Below are 26,937 nucleotides of genomic sequence, written 5' to 3'. Positions count from 1 at the left end.
CATCTAAATCTAAAACCCAACACCTAGTTTTAAATCCCAACATCGAGAGGCAAAGGCCAAGCGATGTAAAGCCCAAAATCTAGAGGTAAATCCCAAAATCTACAAGTAAAGCCCAACATCAAGTGGTAAAGCCAATCATCTAGATGTAAAACACAACATCTAGAGATAAAGCACAAAATCTAGAGTTAAAGCCCAACATCTAGAGATAAAGCTGAACATGTAGAGGTAAATCAAAACATCTAGTTGTAATACCCAACATCTAGAGGTAAATTCCAACTTCTAGATGTAAAGCCAAACATCTAGATTTAAAACCCAACATCTAAAGCTAAAGCCCAGGATCTAGAGTTAAAGCCAAATATCTAGATGTAAAACACAATATCTAGTGGTGAAATCCAACATCTAGATTTAAAGCCCAACATCTAGAGGTAAAAACAAACATCTAGATGAAATACCCAACATCTTGAGGTAAAGTCCAACATCTAGAGGTGAAGCCCAACATCTAGCGGTAAAGCCAAACATCAGAGGTAAAACCCAAAATCTAGATGTAAAGCCAAACATCTAGATGTAAAGCCAAACATCTAGATGTAAACCCCAACATCTAGAGGTAAAGCCCAACATCTAGAGGTAAAGCCCTACACCTAGAGGTAAAGCCCACCATCTAGAGGTAAAGCCAAACATCTAGGTGTAAAACACAACATCTAGATTAAAAGCCCAACATCTAGAGGTAAAGCCCAACAGACAGAGGTAAAACCCAACATCTAGATTGAAAGCCAAACATCTAGATGTAAAACCCAAAACCTACAGGTAAAGCCCAACATCTAGAGGTAAAGCGCAAAATCTAGAGGTAAAGCCTAACATCTAGTGGTAAATCCCATGTGATGTAAAGCCCAACATCTGGAGGTAAAGCCGAAAATTTAGAGGTAAAGCCCAACATCTAGAGGTAAAGACCAATATCTAGAGGTAAAGCCAAACATCTAGAGGTGAAATCCAAGATCTAGAGGTAAAGCCAAATATCTAGGTTTAAAGCCAACTTCTAGATGTAAAGTCCAAAGTCTAGATATAAAGGCCAACATCTAGAGGTAAAGCCAAACATCTATATGTAAAAACCAACATCTAGAGTTTAAGTCCAACACCTAGAGGTAAAGCCCGACGTCTGTTGGGCTCTACGTCAGGAAGTCTGTTGGGCTCTACGTCTGGCTTTATCTCTTATTCGGCTCTACGTCGGAACGTCTGTTGGGCTCTACGTCGAGACGTCTGGCTTGACCTCGCTTTCGGCTCTATGTCGGGTCGTCTCTTGGGCTCTACGTTGTTACGTCTGGCTTGAGCTCGCTTTCGGCTCTAAGTCCTGTCGTCTGTTGGTCTCTGCGTCGAGACGTCTGTTGGGCTCTATGTCTGGCTTAAGCTCAATTTCGGCTCTATGTCGGGACGTCTTTTGCGATCTACGTCGGGACGTCTGGCTTGACCTAGCTTTCGGCTCTACGTCGGGACGTCTGTTCGGCTCTACAACGGGCTTAGCTCACTTTCGGCTCTATGTCGGAACGTCTGTTGGGCTCTACGTCGGGACGTCTGTTGGGATCTACGTCTGGCTTTAGCTCACATTTGACTCTACGTCTAAACGTCTCTTCGGCTCCAAGTCGGGATGTCTGTTGGGCACTACGTTGGGACGTCTCCCCTTAGCTCACTTTCGGCTCTACTTCAGGACCTCTGTTGTGTTCTACGTTGGTACGTCTTTTGGGCTCTACGTCGGGACGTCTGTTGGGCTCTACGTCTGGCTTGAACTCACTTTCGGCTCTACATAGGGACCTCTGTTGGGATCTACTTCATGACGACTGTTGGGCTCTACGTCGGTACGTCTGTTGGGGTCTACGTCGGGACATCTGTTGGTCTCTACATCGAGACATCTGTTGGGGTCTACGTCGAAATGTCTGTTGGGCTCTACGTCTGGCTTGTGCTTAATTTCGGCTCTACGTCAGGACGACTGTTGGGATCTATTTCTGGGATCTATGTCGGGAAGTGTGTTGGGCTCTACATCAGGAGGTCTGATGGTCTCTAAGTTGGGAGGTCTGTTGGGCTCTACGTTGGGACATCTGTTGGGCTCTACGTCTGGCTTTAGCTCACTTTCGGCTCTACGTCGGGATGTCTGTATGGGTCTACGTTGGGACGTCTGTTGGGCTCTACTTCTGGCTTGAGCTCACTTTCGGATCTACGTCGGCACGTCTGATGGGCTCTACGTCGGGATGTCTGTTGGGTTCTACTTCGGGAACGTCTGTTGGGCTCTACGTCGGGACGTCTGTTGGGCTCTATGTCTGGCTTTAGCTCGCATTCGTCTCTACGTCGGAACATCTGATGGTCTCTAAGTTGGGACGTCTATTGGGCTCTACGTTGGGACATCTGGCTTGAACTCTCTTACGGCTCTACGTAGAGAAGTCTATTGGGCTCTACGTCTAGATTGAGCTCATTTTCGGCTCTACGTTGGGACGTCTGTTGGTCTCTACGTCGGTACGTCTGCTTTGAGCTCGCTTTCGGCTCTCTGTCGGGACGTCTGTTGGGCTTTACGTCTAAACGTCTGTTGGGCTCTATGTTGGGACGTCTGTTGGGCTCTATGTCTGGCTTTAGCTCACTTTCGGCTCTAAGTCGGAACGTCAGTTGGGCTCTTCGTCGAGCCGTTTGTTGGGGTCTATGTCGAGACGTCTGTTGGGATCTACGTCGGGATGTGTGTTGGGCTCTACGTCGGGACGTTTGATGGCCTCTAAGTCGGGACGTCTTTTGGCCTCTACATCGGGACATATGTTGGACTCTATGTCTGGCTTCATCTCAGTTTCAACTCTACGTCTAGACGTCTCTTGGGCTCTACGTCGGGACGTCTGTTTGGCTCTACATCGATACATCTGGCTTGAGCACGCTTTCAGCTCTCAGTCAGGAGGTCTCTTGGGCTCTACGTCGGGACATCTGGCTTGAGCTCGCTTTGGGTTCTACGTCGGGACGTCTCTTGGGTTCTACGTCAGGACGTCTAGCTTGAGCTTGCTTTGTGCTCTACGTCAGAACATCTGTTCTGTTCTATGACGGTACATGTGTTGTGCTCAGACGTCGGGACGTCTGTTGGGCTCTACTTCGGGACGTCTGGCTTGAGCTCGCTTTGGGCTCTACATCAGATCGTCTGTTGGGCTCTAAGTCGGGACGACTGTTTAGATCTACGTCGGGACATCTCCCTTGAGCTCGCTCTCGGCTCTATGTTGGGACGTCTGTTGGGATCTATTTCTGGCTTGAGCTCACTTTCCTCTCTACGTGGGACGTCTGTAAGGCTCTACGTCTGGACATCTGTTGGGCTTTAAGTCGGGACGTCTGTTGGACTCTACGTCTGGCTTGAGCTCACTTTCGGCTCTACGGCGGTATGTCTGTTGGGGTCTACATCGGCATGTCTGTTGGGCTGTACGTCGGGACATCTGTTGGGCTCTATGTCGAGACGTCTGGCTTAATCTCGTTTTCGGCTCTAAGTCCTGACTTCTGTTGGTCTCTACGTTGAGACATCTGTTGCGTTCTACGTCGAGACGTCTGTTGGGCTCTACGTCTCGCTTAAGCTCAATTTCGGCTCTACGTTGGGACGTTTGTTGGGATCTACGTCAGGAAGTGTGTTGGGCTCCACATCGAGAGGTCTGATGGTCTCTAAGTTGGGACATCTGTTGGCCTCTACGTCTGGATTTAGCTCACTTTTGGCTCTACGTCGGAATGTCTGTTGGACTCTACGTTGGGACGTCTGTTGTGCTCTACGTAGAGACATCTGGCTTGAGCTCGCTTTCGGCTCTACATCAGGACGTCTGTTGGGCTCTACTTGGGGACGTCTGGTTTGAGCTCGTTTTGGGCTCCAAGACAGGACGTCTGTTGAGATCTACGTCGGGACATCTGGCTTGAGCTAACTTTCGGCTCTACTTCGGGACCTCTGTTGGGTTCTACGTTGGGACGTCAGTTGGGCTCTACATCGATACGTCTGTTGGGATCTACATCGGGACGTCTGGCTTCAGCTCGCTTTCGGCTCTACGTCGGGACGTCTGTATGGGTCTACGTCGGGAAGTCTGTTGGGTTCTACGTCAGGCTTCAGCTCAGATTCGGCTCTACATCGGAACGTCTTTTGGGCTCTATGTCGGGACGTCAGTTGGGCTCTACGTCGTGACGTCTGTTGGGGTCTACGTCTGACTTAAGCTCAATTTCGACTCTACGTCGGGACATCTGTTGGGATCTACCTTGGGACGTGTATTGGGCTCTACGTCGGGACGTCTGATGGTCTCTTAGTCGGGATGTCTGTTGGACTCTACATCGGGACATCTGTTGGACTCTATGTCTGGCTTGAGGTCACTTTCGACTCTACTTCTAAACGTTTGTTGGGGTCTACGTCGGGACGTCTGCTGGGCTGTACGTCTAGACATCTGGCTTGAGCATTCTTTTGCCTCTACGTCGGGAGGTCTGTTTGGTTCTACGTCGGGACGTCTAGCTTGAGCTCAATTTTGGCTCTACGTCGGGACATTTGTTGGGTTCCATGTCGGGACATCTGGCTTGAGCTCGCTTTTGGCTGTAAGTTGGGACTTCAGTTGGGTTCTACGTCAGGACATATGTTGGGCTCTACGTCGGGACGTCTGTTGCCGTCTACGTCAGGCTTGAGCTCACTTTCCTCTCTACTTGGGACGTCTGTTGGGCTCTATGTCTGGACATCTGTTGGGCTTTAAGTCGGGACGTCTGTTGGACTCAATGTCAAGTCGTCTGGCTTGAGCTCACTTTCGGCTCCACGTCAGAACATCTGTTGGTCTCTACGTCGGGAAGTCTGTTGGACTCTACATCGAGACGTCTGGCTTGAGCTGGCTTTCGGCTCTAAGTCCTGACGTGTGTTGGGCTCTACGTCGAGAGGTCTGATGTTTTGTAAGTGGGGACATCTGTTGGGCTCTAAGTTGGGACGTCTGTGGGGCTCTACGTCTGGCTTTAGCTCACTTTCGGCTCTACGTCGGAATGTCTGTTAGGCTCTACGTCGAGAAGTCTGGCTTGAGCTCGCTTTCGGCTCTACGTCGGGACGCCTATTGGGCTCTACGTCGGGACGTGTGTTGGGCTCTACGTTTTTCTTTAACTCACTTTTGGCTCTATGTCGGAATGTCTGTTGGGCTCTACGTCGGGATGTCTGTTGGGCTCTAAGTCGGGTTGTCCTTTGAGTTCTACGTCTGGCTTAAGCTCTCTTTCGGCTCTACGTCGGGATGTCTTTTGGGCTCTACGTCTGGCTGTAGCAAACTTTCGGCTCTACGTCGTAACGTCTGTTGGGCTCTACGTCGGGACATCTGTAGGGCTCTAAGTCGGGACGTCTCTTGGGCTATACGTCTGGCTTGAGCTCGCTTTCCGCTCTACGTCAAGACGTCTGTTGGGCTCTAAGTCGGGACGACTGTTGGGCTCTACGTTGGGACGTCTGTTGGTCTCTAAGTGGGGACGTCTGTTGGGCTCTATATCGAGACATCTGACTTGAGCTCAATTTCCGCTCTACGTCGGGATGTCTGTTGGGTTCTACGTCTGGCTTGAGCTCGCTTTCGGCTCTACGTCGGGACGTCTGTTGGTCTCTACGTCAGGAAGTCTGTTGGGCTCTACTTCGATACGTCTTGCTTGAGCTCGCTTTCAGCTCTACTTCGGGACGTCTGTTCAGCTCTACGTCAAGATGTCTGTTAGTCTCTACGTAGGGACGTGTCTTGGGCTCTACTTTGGGAAGTCTGGCTTGAGCTGGCATTCGGCTCTACGTCGGGACGTCTTTTGGGCTCTGCGTCGGATGTGTGATGGGCTCTACATCGGGACGTGTGTTGGGCTCTACGTCGGGACATCTCTTGGGCTCTAGGTCTGGCTTTAGCTCATTTTCGGCTCTACGTCCGGATGTTTGTTGTTCTCTACGTCAGGACCTCTGTTGGGCTCTACGTCGGGACGTTTGTTGGGCTCTATTTCGAGACGTCTGACTTGACCTCGCTTTCTGCTCTATGTCGAGACGTCTGTTGGGCTCTACGTCTGGAAGTTCGTTGGGCTCTAAGTCGGTTTGTCCTTTGGGTTCTATGTCTGGCTTGAGCTCGCTTTCGGCTCTACGTCCGGACGTCTGTTGTTCTCTACGTCAGGACGTCTGTTGGGCTCTAAAATCGTGACGTGTCTTGGGCTCTACTTCGGGAAGTCTAGCTTGAGGTCATTTCGGCTCTACGTCGAGACGTCTGTTGGGATCTACGTCTGGCTTTAGCTCACTTTCGGCTCTATGTTGGAACTTCTGTTGGCCTCTACGTCGGAACGTCTTTTGCTCTACGTCGGGACGTCTCACTTGAGCTCGCTTTCAACTCTAAGTCAGGACCTCTGTTGGGCTCTACGTTGGGACATCTGTTGGTCTCTACGTCCGGACGTCTGTTGGGCTCTACGTTGGGATATAAGGTTTGAGCTCGCCTTCGGCTCAACATCGGGATGTCTGTTGGTCTCTAAGTTGCGATGTCTGGTTTGAGCTCGCTTTCGGCTCTACGTCGGGACGTCTGTTGGTCTCTATGTCGGGACGTTTGTTGGGCTCTATTTTGAGACGTCAGACTTGAGCTCGCTTTCCGCTGTACGTCGGGACGTCTTTTGGGCTCTACGTAGGGACGTGCCTTGGATTCTACTTTAAGAAGTCTGGCTTGAGCTCGCTTCAGGCTCTATGTTGCGACATCTGTTGGTGTCTACTTCGGGACGCCTGTTGGGCTCTACGTCGGGATGTGTGTTGGGCTCTACGTCGGGACATGTGTTGGGCTCTACGTAGGGATGTCTCTTGGGCTCTACGTTTTTCTTTAACTCACTTTCGGCTCTACATCGGAACATCTGTTGGGCTCTACGTCGGGGTGTCTGTTGGGCTCTAAGTCAGGTTGTCCTTTGGGTTCTACGTCTGGCTTAAGCTCTCTTTCGGCTCTACGTCGGGACGTCTTTTGGGCTCTACGTCGGGTCGTCTGCTGGGCTCTACGTCGGGACGTCTGTTGGGCTCTAATTCTGGCTTTACCTCACTTTCCGCTCTAAGTTGGGATGTCTGTTGGGCTCAACGTCTGGCTTGAGTTGACTTTCGGCTCTACGTGGTACGTCTATTGGGCTCTACGTCGGGACGTCTTTTGGGCTCTAAGTCGCGACATCTGTTGGGCTGTACATCGGGACGTCTGTTGGGCTGTACGTTGGGACATATGTTGGGCTTTACGTCGGGACGTGTGTTGGGCTCTACGTCTGGCTTTAGCTCACTTTCATCTCTACGTCGGAATGTCTGTTCTACTCTACATTCGGATGTCTGTTCGGCTCTACGTCAGGACCTCTGTTGGGCTCTACGTCGGGACGGCTGTTGAGCTCTAAGTCGGGACGACTGTTAAGCTCTACGTCTGGCTTGAGCTCAATATCAGCTCTACGTCTGGATGTCTTGGGCTCTCAGTCGGGACGACTGTTGGGCTCTACGTCGGGACGTCTGCCTTTAGCTCACTTTCTCCTCTACGTCGGAACATATGTTGGACTCTACGTAGGGACGTCTGTTGGGCTCTACGTCTACTTGAGCTCACTTTTGGCTCTACGTCGGAACGTCTGTTGGGCTCTACGTCAGGACCTCTGTTGGGCTCTATGTCGGGACGTCTCTTGAGCTCTAAGTCGGAAAGACTGGTGGGGTCTACGTCTGGCTTGAGCTCAATTTCGGCTCTACGTCTGGATGTCTGTTGGGTTCTCAGTGGGGACGTCTGTTGGGCTCTACGTTGGGACGTCTGTTGTGCTCCACATCGGGACGTCTGTTGGGCTCTACGTCGGGACCTCTGTTGGGCTCTACTTCTGGCTTTAGCTCACTTTCCGCTCGATGTCGGGACGTCTGTTGGGCTCAACGTCTGGCTTGAGTTGACTTTCGACTCTACGTGGTACGTCTATTGGGCTCTACGTCGGGACGTCTGTTGGGCTCTCAGTCGGGATGTCTGCCTTTAGCTCACTTTCGGCTCTACGTTGGAACGTCTTTTGGGCTCTATGTTGGGACATTTGTTGGGCTATACGTCGGGACGTCTGTTGGGCTCTCAGTGGGGACGTCTGTTGGGCTCCACGTCGGGACGTCTGTTGGGCTCTACTTCTGGCTTTAGCTCACTTTCGGCTCTACGTCGGAATGTGTGTTGGGCTCTACGTTGGGACCTCTGTTGGGCTCTACTTTGGGACGTCTGTTGGGCTCCACGTCGGGATGTCTGTTGGGCTCTACTTCTGGCTTTAGCTCACTTTCGGCTCTATGTTGGAAAGTGTGTTGGGCTCTACATTGGGACCTCTGTTGGGCTCTACGTCAGAATGTCTGTTGGGCTCTACGTCGGGATGTCTGTTAGCCTCTCAGTCGAGACGTCTGTTGGGCTCTACGTCTGGCTTTAAATCACTTTCGGCTCTATGTCGGAACGTCTTTTGGGCTCAGCGTCGGGACATCTGCTGGGCTCTATGTTGGGACGTCTGTTGGGCTATACGTCGAAACATCTTTTGGGCTCTAAGTCAGGACATCTGTTGGGCTCAATGTCGGGACATCTGCCTTGAGCTCGCTTTCAACTCTACGTTGGAACGTGAGTTGGGCCCTACGTTGGGACATCTGTTGGGCTCTACGTCTGGACGTCTTTTGGGCTCTAAGTCGGGACGTGTGTTGGGCTCTACGTCGGGACGTGTGTTGGGCTCTACGTCGGGACGTCTGTTGGGCTCTACGTCGGGACGTCTGTTGGGCTCTACATCGGGAATTAGCTTACTTTCAGCTCTACTTCGGGACGTGTGTTGGGCTCTATGTCGGGACGTGTGTTGGGCTCTACGTCGGGACGTATGTTGGGCTCTACATCAGGGTTTAGCTTACTTTCAGCTCTACGTCGGGACGTGTGTTGGGCTCTACATCCGGACGTGTGTTGGGCTCTACGTCGGGGTTTAGCTTACATTCAGCTCTACGTCGGGAGGTGTGTTGGGCTCTATGTCGGGACGTGTGTTGGGCTCTACTTCGGGACGTGTGTTGGCCTCTACGTCGGGACGTGTGTTGGGCTCTACGTCGGGACGTGCGTTGGGCTCTACATCAGGATTTAGCTGACTTTCAGCTCTACTTCGGGACGTGTGTTGGGCTCTACGTCGGGACGTGTGTTGGGCTCTACATCAGGATTTATCTTACTTTCAGCTCTACGTCGGGACGTGTGTTGGGCTCTATGTCTGGACGTGTGTTGGGCTCTACATCAGGATTTAACTTACATTCAGCTCTTCGTCGGGACGTGTGTTGGGCTCTACGTCGGGACGTGTGTTGGGCTTTACTTCAGGATTTAACTTACTTTCAGCTCTACGTCGGGACGTGTGTTGGGAATACGTCGGGACGTGTGTTGGGCTCTACGTCGCGACGTCTGTTGGGCTCTACGTCGGGACGTGTGTTGGACTCTACGTCGCGACGTCTGTTGGGCTCTAAGTCGGGACGTCTGTTGGGCTCTACGTCGGGAATTAGCTTACTTTCAGCTCTACTTCGGGACGTGTGTTGGGCTCTACGTCGGGACGTGTGTTACGCTCTATGTCGGGACGTGTGTTGGGCTCTACATCAGGGTTTAGCTTACTTTCAGCTCTACGTCGCGACGTCTGCTGGGCTCTACATCCGGACGTGTGTTGGGCTCTACGTCGGGACGTGTGCTGGGCTCTACATCCGGACGTGTGTTGGGCTCTACTTCGGGGTTTAGCTTACATTCACCTCTACGTCGGGACGTGTGTTGGGCTCTACGTTGGGACGTGTGTTGGGCTCTACGTCGGGACGTCTGTTGGGCTCTACGTTGGGACGTTTGTTGGGCTCTACGTGGGGGTTTAGCATACATTCAGCTGTACGTCGGGACGAGTGTTGGGCTCTATGTCGGGACGTGGGTTGGGCCCTACGTCGGGACGTGGGTTGGGCCCTACGTCGGGACGTCTGTTGGGCTCTACGTCGGGATGTGTGTTGGCCTCTATGTCGGGACTTCTGTTGGGCTCTGCGTCGGGACGTGTGTTGGGCTCTACATCAGGATTTAGCTTACTTTCAGCTCTACGTGGGACGTGTGTTGGGCTCTGCATCACAATTTAGCTGACTTTCAGCTCTACGTCGGGACGTGTGTTGGGCTCTACATCAGGATTTAGCTTACTTTCAGCTCTACGTCGGGACGTGTGTTGGGCTCTACGTCGGGACGTCTGTTGTGCTCCACATCGGGACGTCTGTTGGGCTCTACGTCGGGACCTCTGTTGGGCTCTACTTCTGGCTTTAGCTCACTTTCCGCTCGATGTCGGGACGTCTGTTGGGCTCTATGTCTGGACGTGTGTTGGGATCTACATCAGGATTTAACTTACATTAAGCTCTACGTCGGGACGTGTGTTGGGAATACGTCGGGACGTGTGTTGTGCTCTACGTCGGGACGTGTGTTGGGCTCTACGTCGGGACGTGTGTTGGGCTCTACGTCGGGACGTCTGTTGGGCTCTACGTCGGGACGTGTGTTGGGCTCTACGTCGGGACGTCTGTTGGGCTCTGCGTCGTTAAGTGTGTTGGGCTCTGCATCACGATTTAGCTGACTTTCAGCTCCACGTCGGGAGGTGTGTTGGGAATACGTCGGGACGTGTGTTGGGCTCTATGTCGGGACGTGTGTTGGGCTCTACGTCGGGACGTCTGTTGGGCTCTACGTCGGGACGTCTGTTGGGCTCTACGTCGGGACGTGTGTTGGGCTCTACATCCGGACGTGTGTTGGGCTCTACTTCGGGGTTTAGCTTACATTCAGCTCTACGTCGGGAGGTGTGTTGGGCTCTACGTCGGGATGTGTGTTGGGCTCTACATCAGGGTTTAGCTTACTTTCAGCTCTACGTCGGGATGTGTGTTGGGCTCTGCGTCGGGACGTGTGTTGGGCTCTACATCTGGATTTAGCTTACTTTCAGCTCTACGTCGCGACGTGTGTTGGGCTCTGCGTCGTGACGTGTGTTGGGCTCTATATCAGGATTTAGCTTACTTTCAGCTCTACGTCGGGACGTGTGTTGGGCTCTACGTCGGGACGTGTTTTGGGCTATACGTGGGGACATGTGTTGGGCTCTACGTGGGGACGTGTGTTGGGCACTACGTCGGGACGTGTGTTGTGCTCTATGTCGGGACGTGTGTTCGGCTCTACGTCGGGACGTGTGTTGGGCTCTACATCAGGATTTAGCTTACTTTCAGCTCTATGTCGGGACGTGTGTTGGGCTCTATGTCGGGACGTGTGTTGGGCTCTACGTCGGGACGTGTTTTGGGCTCTACGTCGGGACGTGTGTTGGGCTATACATCACGATTTAGCTGACTTTCAGCTCTACTTCGGGACGTGTGTTGGGCTCTACGTCGGGACGTCTGTTGGGCTCTACGTCGGGACGTGTGTTGGGCTCTACATCAGGATTTATCTTACTTTCAGCTCTACGTCGGGACGTGTGTTGGGCTCTATGTCTGGACGTGTGTTGGGCTCTACATCAGGATTTAACTTACATTCAGCTCTTCGTCGGGACGTGTGTTGGGCTCTACGTCGGGACGTGTGTTGGGCTTTACTTCAGGATTTAACTTACTTTCAGCTCTACGTCGGGACGTGTGTTGGGAATACGTCGGGACGTGTGTTGGGCTCTACGTCGCGACGTCTGTTGGGCTCTACGTTGGGACGTCTGTTGGGCTCTACGTCGGGACGTCTGTTGGGCTCTACGTCGGGAATTAGCTTACTTTCAGCTCTACTTCGGGACGTGTGTGGGGCTCTACGTCGGGACGTGTGTTAGGCTCTATGTCGGGACGTGTGTTGGGCTCTACATCAGGGTTTAGCTTACTTTCAGCTCTACGTCGCGACGTGTGCTGGGCTCTACGTCGGGACGTCTGCTGGGCTCTACATCCGGACGTGTGTTGGGCTCTACGTCGGGACGTGTGCTGGGCTCTACATCCGGACGTGTGTTGGGCTCTACTTCGGGGTTTAGCTTACATTCACCTCTACGTCGGGACGTGTGTTGGGCTCTACGTTGGGACGTGTGTTGGGCTCTACGTGGGGACGTCTGTTGGGCTCTACGTTGGGACGTTTGTTGGGCTCTACGTGGGGGTTTAGCATACATTCAGCTGTACGTCGGGACGTGTGTTGGGCTCTACGTCGGGACGTGGGTTGGGCCCTACGTCGGGACGTGGGTTGGGCCCTACGTCGGGACGTCTGTTGGGCTCTACGTCGGGATGTGTGTTGGGCTCTATGTCGGGACTTCTGTTGGGCTCTGCGTCGGGACGTGTGTTGGGCTCTGCATCACGATTTAGCTGACTTTCAGCTCTACGTGGGACGTGTGTTGGGCTCTGCATCACGATTTAGCTGACTTTCAGCTCTACGTCGGGACGTGTGTTGGGCTCTACGTCGGACGTGTGTTGGGCTCTACGTCGGACATGTGTTGGGCTCTACGTCGGACGTGTGTTGGGCTCTAGGTCGGGACGTGTGTTGGGCTCTACGTCGGGACGTGTGTTGGGCTCTACATCAGGATTTAGCTTACTTTCAGCTCTACGTCGGGACGTGTGTTGGGCTCTACGTCGGGATGTGTGTTGGGCTCTACGTCGGGACGTGTGTTGGGCTCTACTGCGGGACGTGTGTTGTGCTCTACATCAGGATTTAGCTTACTTTCAGCTCTACGTCGGGACGTGTGTTGGGCTCTACATCAGGATTTAGCTTACTTTCAGCTCTACGTCGGGACGTGTGTTGGGCTCTACGTCGGGACGTGTGTTGGGCTCTACGTCGGACGTGTGTTGGGCTCTACGTCGGACGTGTGTTGGGCTCTACATCAGGATTTATCTTACTTTCAGCTCTACATCGGGATGTGTATTGGGCTCTATGTCTGGACGTGTGTTGGGATCTACATCAGGATTTAACTTACATTCAGCTCTACGTCGGGACGTGTGTTGGGAATACGTCGGGACGTGTGTTGGGCTCTACGTCGGGACGTGTGTTGGGCTCTACGTCGGGACGTCTGTTGGGCTCTACATCGGGAATTAGCTTACTTTCAGCTCTACTTCAAGACGTGTGTTGGGCTCCAATTCGGGACGTGTGTTGGGCTCTACGTCGGGACGTGTGCTGGGCTCTACATCCGGACGTGTGTTGGGCTCTACTTCGGGGTTTAGCTTACATTCAGCTCTACGTCGGGACGTGTGCTGGGCTCTACGTCGGGACGTGTGCTGGGCTCTACGTCGGGACATTTTTTGGGCTCTACGTGGGGGTTTAGCATACATTTAGCTCTACGTCGGGACGTGTGTTGGGCTCTACGTCGGGACGTGTGTTGGGCTCTACGTCGGGACGTGGGTTGGGCCCTACGTCGGGACGTCTGTTGGGTCTACGTCGGGACGTGTGTTGGGCTCTACGTCGGGACGTGGGTTGGGCCCTACGTCGGGATGTCTGTTGGGCTCTACGTCGGGACGTGTGTTGGGCTCTACGTCGGGACGTCTGTTGGGCTCTGCGTCGTTAAGTGTGTTGGGCTCTGCATCACGATTTAGCTGACTTTCAGCTCCACGTCGGGAGGTGTGTTGGGAATACGTCGGGACGTGTGTTGGGCTCTATTTCGGGACGTGTGTTGGGCTCTACGTCGGGACGTCTGTTGGGCTCTACGTCGGGACGTCTGTTGGGCTCTACGTCGGGACGTGTGTTGGGCTTTACATCCGGACGTGTGTTGGGCTCTACTTCGGGGTTTAGCTTACATTCAGCTCTACGTCGGGAGGTTTGTTGAGCTCTACGTTGGGACGTGTGTTGGGCTCTACGTCGGGATGTGTGTTGGGCTCTACATCAGGGTTTAGCTTACTTTCAGCTCTACGTCGGGACGTGTGTTGGGCTCTACGTTGGGACGTCTGTTGGGCTCTACGTCGGGACGTCTGTTGGGCTCTACGTCGGACGTGCGTTGGGCTCTACGTCGGGACGTGTGTTGGGCTCTACATCAGGATTTAGCTTACTTTCAGCTCTACGTCGGGACATGTGTTGGGCTCTACGTCGGGACGTGTGTTGGGCTCTACATCTGGATTTAGCTTATTTCAGCTCTACGTCGCGACGTGTGTTGGGCTCTGCGTCGTGACGTGTGTTGGGCTCTACATCAGGATTTAGCTTACTTTCAGCTCTACGTCGGGACGTGTGTTGGGCTCTACGTCGGGACATGTTTTGGGCTCTACGTGGGGACGTGTGTTGGGCTCTACGTGGGGACGTGTGTTGGGCACTACGTCGGGACGTGAGTTGGGCTCTATGTCGGGACGTGTGTTCGGCTCTACGTCGGGTCGTGTGTTGTGCTCTACATGAGGATTTAGCTTACTTTCAGCTCTACGTCGGGACGTGTGTTGGGCTCTACGTCGGGACGTGTGTTGGGCTCTACGTCGGGACGTGTGTTGGGCTCTACATCAGGATTTAGCTTACTTTCAGCTCTATGTCGGGACGTGTGTTGGGCTCTACTTCAGGACGTGTGTTGGGCTCTACGTCGGGACGTGTGTTGGGCTCTACGTCGGGACGTGTGTTGGGCTCTACGTCAGGATTTAGCTGACTTTCAGCTCTACTTCGGGACGTGTGTTGGGCTCTACGTCGGGACGTGTGTTGGTCTCTACTTCGGGACGTGTGTTGTGCTCTACATCAGGATTTAGCTTACTTTCAGCTCTACGTCGGGACGTCTGTTGGGCTCTACATCAGGATTTAGCTTACTTTCAGCTCTACGTCGGGACGTGTGTTGGGCTCTACGTCGGACGTGTGTTGGGCTCTACGTCGGGACGTGTGTTGGGCTCTACGTCGGGAATTAGCTTACTTTCAGGTCTACGTCGGGACGTGTGCTGGGCTCTACGTCGGGACGTGTGTTGGGCTCTACATCAGGGTTTAGCTTACTTTCAGCTCTACGTCGGGACGTGTGCTGGGCTCTACGTCCGGACGTGTGCTGGGCTCTATGTCCGGACGTGTGTTGGGCTCTACGTCGGGGTTTAGCTTACATTCAGCTCTACGTCGGGACGTGTGTTGGGCTCTACGTCAGGACGTGTGTTCGGCTCTACGTTGGGACATCTGTTGGGCTCTACGTCGGGACGTTTGTTGGGCTCTACGTGGGGGTTTTGCATACATTCAGCTCTACGTCGGGACGTGTGTTGGGCTCTACGTCGGGACGTGTGTTGGGCTCTACTTCGGGACGTGTGATGGGCTCTACGTCTGGGTTTAGCTTACATTCAGGTCTACTTCGGGACGTGTGTTGGGCTCTACGTCGGGACGTGTGTTGGGTTCTACGTTGGGACGTCTGTTGGGCTCTACGTCGGGACGTTTGTTGGGCTCTACGTTGGGGTTTTGCATACATTCAGCTCTACGTCGGGACGTGTGTTGGGCTATACGTCGGGACGTGTGTTGGGCTCTACTTCGGGACGTGTGTTGGGCTCTATGTCGGGACGTGTGTTGGGCTCTATGTCTGTAGTTAACTAACTTTCAGCTCTACGTCGGGACATGTGCTGGGCTCTACGTCTGGACGTGTGCTGGGCTCTACGTCGGGACGTGTGCTGGGCTATACGTCGGGACATGTGTTGGGCTCTACGTCGGGGTTTAGCTTACATTCAGCTCTACGTCGGGACGTGTGTTGGGCTCTACGTTGGGACGTGTGTTGGGCTCTACATCAGGATTTAGGTTACTTTCACGTCCACGTCGGGACATCTGTTGTGCTCTAAGTCGGGACTTATTTTGGGCTCTACATCAGGATTTAGCTTACTTTCAGCTCTACGTCGGGACGTGTGTTGGTCTCTACATCAGGATTTAGCTTCCTTTCAGCTCTACGTCGGGACTTGTGTTGGGCTCTACTTCGGGACGTGTGTTGGGCTCTACGTCGGGACGTGTGTTGGTCTCTACATCAGGATTTAGCTTCCTTTCAGCTCTACGTCGGGACGTGTGTTGGGCTCTACGTCGGGACATGTGTTGGGTTCTACGTAGGGACGTGTGTTGGGCTCTATGTCGCGGTTTAGCTTAGATTCAGCTCTACGTCGGGACGTGCTTTGGGCTCTGCGTCGGGACGTGTGTTGGGCTCTACGTCTGTAGTTAGCTAACTTTCAGCTCTACGTCGGGACGTGTGTTGGGCTCTACGTCTGTAGTTAGCTAACTTTCAGCTCTACGTCGGGACGTGCGTTGGGCTCTACGTCGGGACGTGCGTTGGGCTCTACCTCGGGACGTGTGTTGGGCTCTACGTCTGTAGTTAGCTAACTTTCAGCTCTACGTCGGGACGTGTGTTGGGCTCTACGTCGGGACGTGTGTTGGGCTCTACGTCGGACGTGTGTTGGGCTCTACGTCGGACGTGTGTTGGGGTCTACATCACGGTTTACGTTACTTTCAGCTCTACGTCGGGACGTGTGTTGGGCTCTACGTCGGGACGTGTGTTGGGCTCTACGTCTGTAGTTAGCTAACTTTCAGCTCTACGTCGGGACGTGTGTTGGGCTCTACGTCTGTAGTTAGCTAACTTTCAGCTCTACGTCGGGACGTGCGTTGGGCTCTACGTCGGGACGTGTGTTGGGCTCTACCTCGGGACGTGTGTTGGGCTCTACGTCTGTAGTTAGCTAACTTTCAGCTCTACGTCGGGACGTGTGTTGGGCTCTACGTCGGGACGTGTGTTGGGCTCTACGTCGGGACGTCTGTTGGGCTCTACGTCGGGACGTCTGTTGGCCTCTACATCAGGATTTAGCTTACTTTGAGCTCTACGTCAGGACGTGTGTTGGGCTCTACGTCGGGACGTGTGTTGGGCTCTACATCAGGGTTTAGCTTACTTTCAGCTCTACGTCGGGACGTCGGTTGTGCTCTTCGTCGAGACGTCGGTTGTGCTCTACGTCGGGACGCCTGTTGGGCTCTACGTCGGGACGCCTGTTGGGCTCTACGTTCGGACGTCTGTTGGGCTCTACTTCGGGACGTCTGTTGGGCTCTGCATCACGATTTAGCTTACTTCCAGCTCTACGTCTGGACGTGTGTTGGGCTCTATGTCGGGACGTGTGTTGGGCTCTATGTCGAGAAGTGTGTTGGGCTCTACGTCGGGACGTCTGTTGGGCTCTATGTCGGGACGTCTGTTGGGCTATACGTCGGGACGTCTGTTGGTCTCTACATCAGGATTTAGCTTACTTTCAGCTCTACTTCGGGACGTGTGTTGGGCTCTACGTCGGGACGTGTGTTGGGCTCTACGTTGGGACGTGTGCTGGGCTCTACGTCGGAACGTCTGTTGGGCTGTACGTCGGGACGTGTGTTGGGCTCTACATCAGCGTTTAGCTTACTTTCAGCTCTACGTCGGGATGTCGGTTGGGCTCTTCGTCTGGACGTTGGTTGGGCTCTACGTCGGGACGTCGGTTGGGCTCTACGTCGGGACGTCGGTTGGGCTCTACGTCGGGATGTCGGTTGGGCTCTACGTCGGAACGTGTGTTGGGCTCTACATCAGGGTTTAGCTTACTTTCAGCTCTACGTCGGGGCGTCGGTTGGGCTCTTCGTCGGGACGTCGGTTGGGCTCTACGTCGGGACACCTGTTGGAATATACGTCGGGACGTCTTTGGGCTCTATGTCGGGACGTCTGTTGGGCTCTACGTTGGGAGGTCTGTTGGGCTCTATATCAGGATTTAGCTTACTTTCAGATTTACGTCGGGACGTGTGTTGGGCTTTACGTCGGGACCTGTGTTGGGCTCTAGATCGGGACATGTGTTGGGCTCCACTTCGGGACGTCTGTTGGGCTCTACATCAGGATTTAGCTTACTTTCAGCTCTACGTCGGGACGTGTGTTTGGCTCTACGTCGGGACGTGTGTTGGGCTCTACGTCGGGACATGTGGTGGGCTCTACGTCGGGACGTCGGTTGTGCTCTACGTCGGGACGCCTGTTGGGCTCTACGTCGGGACGCCTGTTGGGCTCTACGTTCGGACGTCTGTTGGGCTCTACTTCGGGACGTCTGTTGGGCTCTGCATCACGATTTAGCTTACTTCCAGCTCTACGTCTGGACGTGTGTTGGGCTCTATGTCGGGACGTGTGTTGGGCTCTATGTCTAGAAGTGTGTTGGGCTCTACGTCGGGACGTCTGTTGGGCTCTATGTCGGGACGTCTGTTGGGCTATACGTCGGGACGTCTGTTGGTCTCTACATCAGGATTTAGCTTACTTTCAGCTCTACTACGGGACGTGTGTTGGGCTCTACGTCGGGACGTGTGTTGGGCTCTACGTTGGGACGTGTGTTGGGCTCTACGTCGGAACGTCTGTTGGGCTGTACGTCGGGACGTGTGTTGGGCTCTACATCAGCGTTTAGCTTACTTTCAGCTCTACGTCGGGATGTCGGTTGGGCTCTTCGTCTGGACGTTGGTTGGGCTCTACGTCGGGACGTCGGTTGGGCTCTACGTCGGGACGTCGGTTGGGCTCTACGTCGGGATGTCGGTTGGGCTCTACGTCGGAACGTGTGTTGGGCTCTACATCAGGGTTTAGCTTACTTTCAGCTCTACGTCGGGGCGTCGGTTGGGCTCTTCGTCGGGACGTCGGTTGGGCTCTACGTCGGGACACCTGTTGGAATATACTTCGGGACGTCTTTGGGCTCTATGTCGGGACGTCTGTTGGGCTCTACGTTGGGAGGTCTGTTGGGCTCTATATCAGGATTTAGCTTACTTTCAGATTTACGTCGGGACGTGTGTTGGGCTTTACGTCGGGACCTGTGTTGGGCTCTAGATCGGGACATGTGTTGGGCTCCACTTCGGGACGTCTGTTGGGCTCTACATCAGGATTTAGCTTACTTTCAGCTCTACGTCGGGACGTGTGTTTGGCTCTACGTCGGGACGTGTGTTGGGCTCTACGTCGGGACATGTGGTGGGCTCTACGTCGGGACGTCTGTTGGGCTCTACGTCGGGACGTGTGTTGGCCTCTACATCAGGATTTAGCTTACTTTCAGCTCTACGTCAGGACGTGTGTTGGGCTCTGCATCGGGACGTGTGTTGGGCTCTACATCAGGGTTTAGCTTACTTTCAGCTCTACGTCGGGACGTCGGTTGTGCTCTTCGTTGAGACGTCGGTTGTGCTCTACGTCGGGACGCCTGTTGGGCTCTACGTCGGGATGCCTGTTGGGCTCTACGTTCGGACGTCTGTTGGGCTCTACTTCGGGACGTCTGTTGGGCTCTGCATCAGGATTTAGCTTACTTCCAGCTCTACGTCTGGACGTGTGTTGGGCTCTATGTCGGGACGTGTGTTGGGCTCTATGTCGAGAAGTGTGTTGGGCTCTACGTCGGGACGTCTGTTGGGCTCTACGTCGGGACGTCTGTTGGGCTATACGTCGGGACGTCTGTTGGCCTCTACATCAGGATTTAGCTTACTTTCAGCTCTACGTCGGGACGTGTGTTGGGCTCTACGTTGGGACGTGTGTTGGGCTCTACGTCGGAACGTCTGTTGGGCTGTACGTCGGGACGTGTGTTGGGCTCTACATCAGCGTTTAGCTTACTTTCAGCTCTACGTCGGGATGTCGGTTGGGCTCTTCGTCTGGACGTTGGTTGGGCTCTACGTCGGGACTCCTGTTGGGCTCTACGTCGGGACGTCGGTTGGGCTCTACGTCGGGACGTCGGTTGGGCTCTACGTCGGAACGTGTGTTGGGCTCTACGTCGGGACGTGTGTTGGGCTCTACATCAGGGTTTAGCTTACTTTCAGCTCTACGTCGGGGCGTCGGTTGGGCTCTTCGTCGGGACGTCGGTTGGGCTCTACGTCGGGACACCTGTTGGAATATACGTTGGGACGTCTCTTGGGCTCTATGTCGGGACGTCTGTTGGGCTCTACGTTGGGACGTCTGTTGGGCTCTATATCAGGATTTAGCTTACTTTCAGATTTACGTCGGGACGTGTGTTGGGCTTTACGTCGGGACCTGTGTTGGGCTCTAGATCGGGACATGTGTTGAGCTCCACTTCGGGACGTCTGTTTGGCTCTACATCAGGATTTAGCTTACTTTCAGCTCTACGTCGGGACGTGTGTTTGGCTCTACGTCTGGACGTGTGTTGGGCTCTATGTCGGGACGTGTGTTGGGCTCTATGTCGAGAAGTGTGTTGGGCTCTACGTCGGGACGTCTGTTGGGCTCTACGTCGGGACGTCTGTTGGGCTATACGTCGGGACGTCTGTTGGCCTCTACATCAGGATTTAGCTTACTTTCAGCTCTACGTCGGGACCTGTGTTGGGCTCTACGTTGGGACGTGTGTTGGGCTCTACGTCGGAACGTCTGTTGGGCTGTACGTCGGGACGTGTGTTGGGCTCTACATCAGCGTTTAGCTTACTTTCAGCTCTACGTCGGGATGTCGGTTGGGCTCTTCGTCTGGACGTTGGTTGGGCTCTACGTCAGGACTCCTGTTGGGCTCTACGTCGGGACGTCGGTTGGGCTCTACGTCGGGACGTCGGTTGGGCTCTACGTCGGAACGTGTGTTGGGCTCTACGTCGGGACGTCGGTTGGGCTCTACGTCGGGACGTCTGTTGGCCTCTACATCAGGATTTAGCTTACTTTGAGCTCTACGTCAGGACGTGTGTTGGGCTCTACGTCGGGACGTGTGTTGGGCTCTACATCAGGGTTTAGCTTACTTTCAGCTCTACGTCGGGACGTCGGTTGTGCTCTACGTCGGGACGCCTGTTGGGCTCTACGTCGGGACGCCTGTTGGGCTCTACGTTCGGACGTCTGTTGGGCTCTACTTCGGGACGTCTGTTGGGCTCTGCATCACGATTTAGCTTACTTCCAGCTCTACGTCTGGACGTGTGTTGGGCTCTATGTCGGGACGTGTGTTGGGCTCTATGTCGAGAAGTGTGTTGGGCTCTACGTCGGGACGTCTGTTGGGCTCTATGTCGGGACGTCTGTTGGGCTATACGTCGGGACGTCTGTTGGTCTCTACATCAGGATTTAGCTTACTTTCAGCTCTACTTCGGGACGTGTGTTGGGCTCTACGTCGGGACGTGTGTTGGGCTCTACGTTGGGACGTGTGTTGGGCTCTACGTCGGAACGTCTGTTGGGCTGTACGTCGGGACGTGTGTTGGGCTCTACATCAGCGTTTAGCTTACTTTCAGCTCTACGTCGGGATGTCGGTTGGGCTCTTCGTCTGGACGTTGGTTGGGCTCTACGTCGGGACGTCGGTTGGGCTCTACGTCGGGACGTCGGTTGGGCTCTACGTCGGGATGTCGGTTGGGCTGTACGTCGGGACGTGTGTTGGGCTCTACATCAGCGTTTAGCTTACTTTCAGCTCTACGTCGGGGCGTCGGTTGGGCTCTTCGTCGGGACGTCGGTTGGGCTCTACGTCGGGACACCTGTTGGAATATACGTCGGGACGTCTTTGGGCTCTATGTCGGGACGTCTGTTGGGCTCTACGTTGGGACGTCTGTTGGGCTCTATATCAGGATTTAGATTACTTTCAGATTTACGTCGGGACGTGTGTTGGGCTTTACGTCGGGACCTGTGTTGGGCTCTAGATCGGGACATGTGTTGGGCTCCACTTCGGGACGTCTGTTGGGCTCTACATCAGGATTTAGCTTACTTTCAGCTCTACGTCGGGACGTGTGTTTGGCTCTACGTCGGGACGTGTGTTGGGCTCTACGTCGGGACATGTGGTGGGCTCTACGTCGGGACGTCTGTTGGGCTCTACGTCGGGACGTCTGTTGGCCTCTACATCAGGATTTAGCTTACTTTCAGCTCTACGTCAGGACGTGTGTTGGGCTCTACATCGGGACGTGTGTTGGGCTCTACATCAGGGTTTAGCTTACTTTCACCTCTACGTCGGGACGTCGGTTGTGCTCTTCGTTGAGACGTCGGTTGTGCTCTACGTCGGGACGCCTGTTGGGCTCTACGTCGGGATGCCTGTTGGGCTCTACGTTCGGACGTCTGTTGGGCTCTACTTCGGGACGTCTGTTGGGCTCTGCATCAGGATTTAGCTTACTTCCAGCTCTACGTCTGGACGTGTGTTGGGCTCTATGTCGGGACGTGTGTTGGGCTCTATGTCGAGAAGTGTGTTGGGCTCTACGTCGGGACGTCTGTTGGGCTCTACGTCGGGACGTCTGTTGGGCTATACGTCGGGACGTCTGTTGGCCTCTACATCAGGATTTAGCTTACTTTCAGCTCTACGTCGGGACGTGTGTTGGGCTCTACGTTGGGACGTGTGTTGGGCTCTACGTCGGAACGTCTGTTGGGCTGTACGTCGGGACGTGTGTTGGGCTCTACATCAGCGTTTAGCTTACTTTCAGCTCTACGTCGGGATGTCGGTTGGGCTCTTCGTCTGGACGTTGGTTGGGCTCTACGTCGGGACTCCTGTTGGGCTCTACGTCGGGACGTCGGTTGGGCTCTACGTCGGGACGTCGGTTGGGCTCTACGTCGGAACGTGTGTTGGGCTCTACGTCGGAACGTGTGTTGGGCTCTACATCAGGGTTTAGCTTACTTTCAGCTCTACGTCGGGGCGTCGGTTGGGCTCTTCGTCGGGACGTCGGTTGGGCTCTACGTCGGGACACCTGTTGGAATATACGTTGGGACGTCTGTTGGGCTCTATGTCGGGACGTCTGTTGGGCTCTACGTTGGGACGTCTGTTGGGCTCTATATCAGGATTTAGCTTACTTTCAGATTTACGTCGGGACGTGTGTTGGGCTTTACGTCGGGACCTGTGTTGGGCTCTAGATCGGGACATGTGTTGAGCTCCACTTCGGGACGTCTGTTTGGCTCTACATCAGGATTTAGCTTACTTTCAGCTCTACGTCGGGACGTGTGTTTGGCTCTACGTCTGGACGTGTGTTGGGCTCTATGTCGGGACGTGTGTTGGGCTCTATGTCGAGAAGTGTGTTGGGCTCTACGTCGGGACGTCTGTTGGGCTATACGTCGGGACGTCTGTTGGCCTCTACATCAGGATTTAGCTTACTTTCAGCTCTACGTCGGGACCTGTGTTGGGCTCTACGTTGGGACGTGTGTTGGGCTCTACGTCGGAACGTCTGTTGGGCTGTACGTCGGGACGTGTGTTGGGCTCTACATCAGCGTTTAGCTTACTTTCAGCTCTACGTCGGGATGTCGGTTGGGCTCTTCGTCTGGACGTTGGTTGGGCTCTACGTCAGGACTCCTGTTGGGCTCTACGTCGGGACGTCGGTTGGGCTCTACGTCGGGACGTCGGTTGGGCTCTACGTCGGAACGTGTGTTGGGCTCTACGTCGGGACGTGTGTTGGGCTCTACATCAGGGTTTAGCTTACTTTCAGCTCTACGTCGGGGCGTCGGTTGGGCTCTTCGTCGGGACGTCGGTTGGGCTCTACGTCGGGACACCTGTTGGAATATACGTCGGGATGTCTGTTGGGCTCTATGTCGGGACGTCTGTTGGGCTCTACGTTGGGACGTCTGTTGGGCTCTACATCAGGATTTAGCTTACTTTCAGATTTACGTCGGGACGTGTGTTGGGCTTTACGTCGGGACCTGTGTTGGGCTCTAGATCGGGACATGTGTTGGGCTCCACTTTGGGACGTCTGTTGGGCTCTACATCAGGATTTAGCTTACTTTCAGCTCTACGTCGGGACGTGTGTTGGGCTCTACGTCGGGACGTCTGTTGGGCTCTACGTCGGGACGTCTGTTGGGCTCTACGTCGGGACGTCTGTTGGGCTCTACATCAGGATTTAGATTACTTTCAGCTCTACGTCGGGACGTCTGTTGAGCTCTACGTCGGGACGTGTGTTGGGCTCTACGTCAAGACATCTGTTGGGCTCTACATCGGGGTTTAGCTTACTTTCATCTCTACGTCGGGACGTCGGTTGGGCTCTACGTCGGGACGTCGTTTGGGCTCTACGTCGGGACGCGTGTTGGGCTCTATGTCGGGACGTCTGTTGGGCTCTACGTCGGGACGTCTGTTGGGCTCTACATCGGGACGTCTGTTGGGCTCTACGTCGGGACGTGTGTTGGGCTCTACGTCGGGACGTGTGTTGGGCTCTACGTCGGGACGTCTGTTGGGCTCTACGTCGGGACGTCTGTTGGGCTCTACGTCGGGACGTGTGTTGGGCTCTACGTCGGAACGTCTGTTGGGCTGTACGTCGGGACGTGTGTTGGGCTCTACATCAGGGTTTAGTTTACTTTCAGCTCTACGTCGGGATGTCAGTTGGGCTCTTCGTCTGGACGTCGGTTGGGCTCTACGTCGGGACGCCTGTTGGGCTCTACGTCGGGACGTCTGTTGGGCTGTACGTCAGGACGTGTGTTGGGCTCTACGTCGGGACGTGTGTTGGGCTCTACATCAGGATTTAGCTTACTTTCAGCTCTGCGTCGGGACGTGTGTTGGGCTCTACGTCAGGACGTGTCTTGGGCTCTACGTCGGGACGTCTGTTGGGCTCTACGTCGGGACGTCTGTTGGGCTCTACATCAGGATTTAGCTTACTTTCAGCTCTACGTCGGGACGTCGGTTGGGCTCTACGTCGGGACGTCGGTTGGGCTCTACGTCGGGACGTGTGTTGGGCTCTACGTCGGGACGTGTGTTGGGCTCTACATCAGGGTTTAGCTTACTTTCAGCTCTACGTCGGGGCGTCGGTTGGGCTCTTCGTCGGGACATCGGTTGGGCTCTACGTCGGGACACCTGTTGGAATATACTTCGGGACGTCTGTTGGGCTCTATGTCGGGACGTCTGTTGGGCTCTACGTTGGGACGTCTGTTGGGCTCTACGTTGGGACGGCTGTTGGGCTCTACATCAGGATTTAGCTTACTTTCAGATTTACGTCGGGACGTGTGTTGGGCTCTACGTCGGGACGTCTGTTGGGCTCTACGTCGGGACGTCTGTTGGGCTCTACGTCGGGACGTGTGTTGGGCTCTACGTCGGAACGTCTGTTGGGCTGTACGTCGGGACGTGTGTTTGGCTCTACATCAGCGTTTAGTTTACTTTCAGCTCTACGTCGGGACGTCGGTTGGGCTCTTCGTCTGGACGTCGGTTGGGCTCTACGTCGGGACGCCTGTTGGGCTCTACGTCGGGATGTCTGTTGGGCTGTACGTCGGGACGTCTGTTGGGCTCTACGACGGGACGTATGTTGGGCTCTACATCAGGATTTAGCTTACTTTCAGCTGTATGTCGGGACGTGTGTTGGGCTCTACGTCACGACGTCTGTTGGGCTCTACGTCAGGACGTCTGTTGGGCTCTACGTCGGGACGTCTGTTGGGCTCTACATCAGGATTTAGCTTACTTTCAGCTCTGCGTCGGGACGTGTGTTGGGCTCTACGTCAGGACGTGTCTTGGGCTCTACGTCGGGACGTCTGTTGGGCTCTACGTCGGGACGTCTGTTGGGCTCTACGTCGGGACGTCTGTTGGGCTCTACATCAGGATTTAGCTTACTTTCAGCTCTACGTCGGGATGTCGGTTGGGCTCTACGTCGGGACGTCGGTTGGGCTCTACGTCGGAACGTGTGTTGGGCTCTACGTCGGAACGTGTGTTGGGCTCTACGTCGGAACGTGTGTTGGGCTCTACATCAGGGTTTAGCTTACTTTCAGCTCTACGTCGGGGCGTCGGTTGGGCTCTTCGTCGGGACGTCTGTTGGGCTCTACGTCGGGACCTCTGTTGGGCTCTACATCAGCGTTTACCTTACTTTCATCTCTGCGTCGGGACGTCGGTTGGGTCTACGTCGGGACGTCTGTTGGGCTGTATGTCGGGACGTCTGTTGGGCTCTACATCAGGATTTAGCTTACTTTCAGCTCTACGTAGGGACGTGTGTTGGGCTCTACGTTTGGACGTCTGTTCGGCTCTACGTCGGGACGTCTGTTGGGCTCTACGTCGGGACGTCTGTTGGGCTGTACGTCGGGACGTCTGTTGGGCTCTACGACGGGACGTATGTTGGGCTCTACATCAGGATTTAGCTTACTTTCAGCTCTGCGTCGGGACGTGTGTTGGGCTCTACGTCAGGACGTGTCTTGGGCTGTACGTCGGGACGTCTGTTGGGCTCTACGTCGGGACGTCTGTTGGGCTCTACGTCGGGACGTCTGTTGGGCTCTACGTCGGGACGTGTGTTGGGCTCTACGTCGGGACGTCTGTTGGGCTCTACGTCGGGACGTCTGTTGGGCTCTACGTCGGGACGTCTGTTGGGCTCTACATCAGGATTTAGCTTACTTTCAGCTCTACGTCGGGACGTCGGTTGGGCTCTACGTCGGGACGTCGGTTGGGCTCTACGTCGGAACGTGTGTTGGGCTCTACGTCGGAACGTGTGTTGGGCTCTACGTCGGGACGTCTGTTGGGCTCTACGTCGGGACGTCTGTTGGGCTCTAAGTCGGGATGTCTGTTGACAACAGCAGACTTAGAGCCCAACCGACGTCCCGATGTAGAGCCGAACAGAAGTCCCGAAGTAAAGCACAACAGATGTTCCGAAGTAGAGCTGAAAGCAAGCTCAAGCCAGACATCCCGACGTAGAGCCCAAGAGACGTCCCGACGTAGAGCCCAAGAGACGTCCCAACGTAGAGCCCAACAGATGTTCCGATGTAGAGCTGAAAGTGAGCAAAAGCCAAACGTAGAGGCCAAGAGACGTCCGGACGTACAGCCCAACAGACGTCCCGACGTAGATCCGAAAACAAGCTCAAGCCAGACTTCTTAAAGTAGAACCCAATACATGTCCCTACGTAGAGCCCAACAGACGTCCAGACGTTGAGACCAAGAGACATCCCAACGTAGAGCAGAAAGCGAGCTCAAGCCAGAAGTAGAGCCCAAGATATGTACCGACTTAGAGCCCAACAGATGTCCTGACGTAGAGCCCAACACATGTCCCGTTGTAGAGCCCAACATACGTCCCGAAGTAGAGCCCAACATACGTCCCGAAGTAGAGCCCAACAGATGTCCCGACGTAGAGGCGAAAGCGAGCTCAAGCCAGATGTAGAGCCCAAGAGACGTCCCGACTTAGAGCCCAACAGATGTCCCGACGTAGAGCCCAACAGACGTTCCAACGTAGAGACGAAAGTGAGCTACAGCCAGACGTAGAGCCCAAAAGACGTCCCGACGTAGAGCTCAAGCGACGTCCCGATGTAGAG

This window comes from Leptosomus discolor, chromosome 23 (genome assembly GCF_034619465.1).
Source record: "Leptosomus discolor isolate bLepDis1 chromosome 23, bLepDis1.hap2, whole genome shotgun sequence".
NCBI lineage: Eukaryota > Metazoa > Chordata > Aves > Leptosomiformes > Leptosomidae > Leptosomus > Leptosomus discolor.
This window is presented reverse-complemented; position numbering follows the sequence as displayed.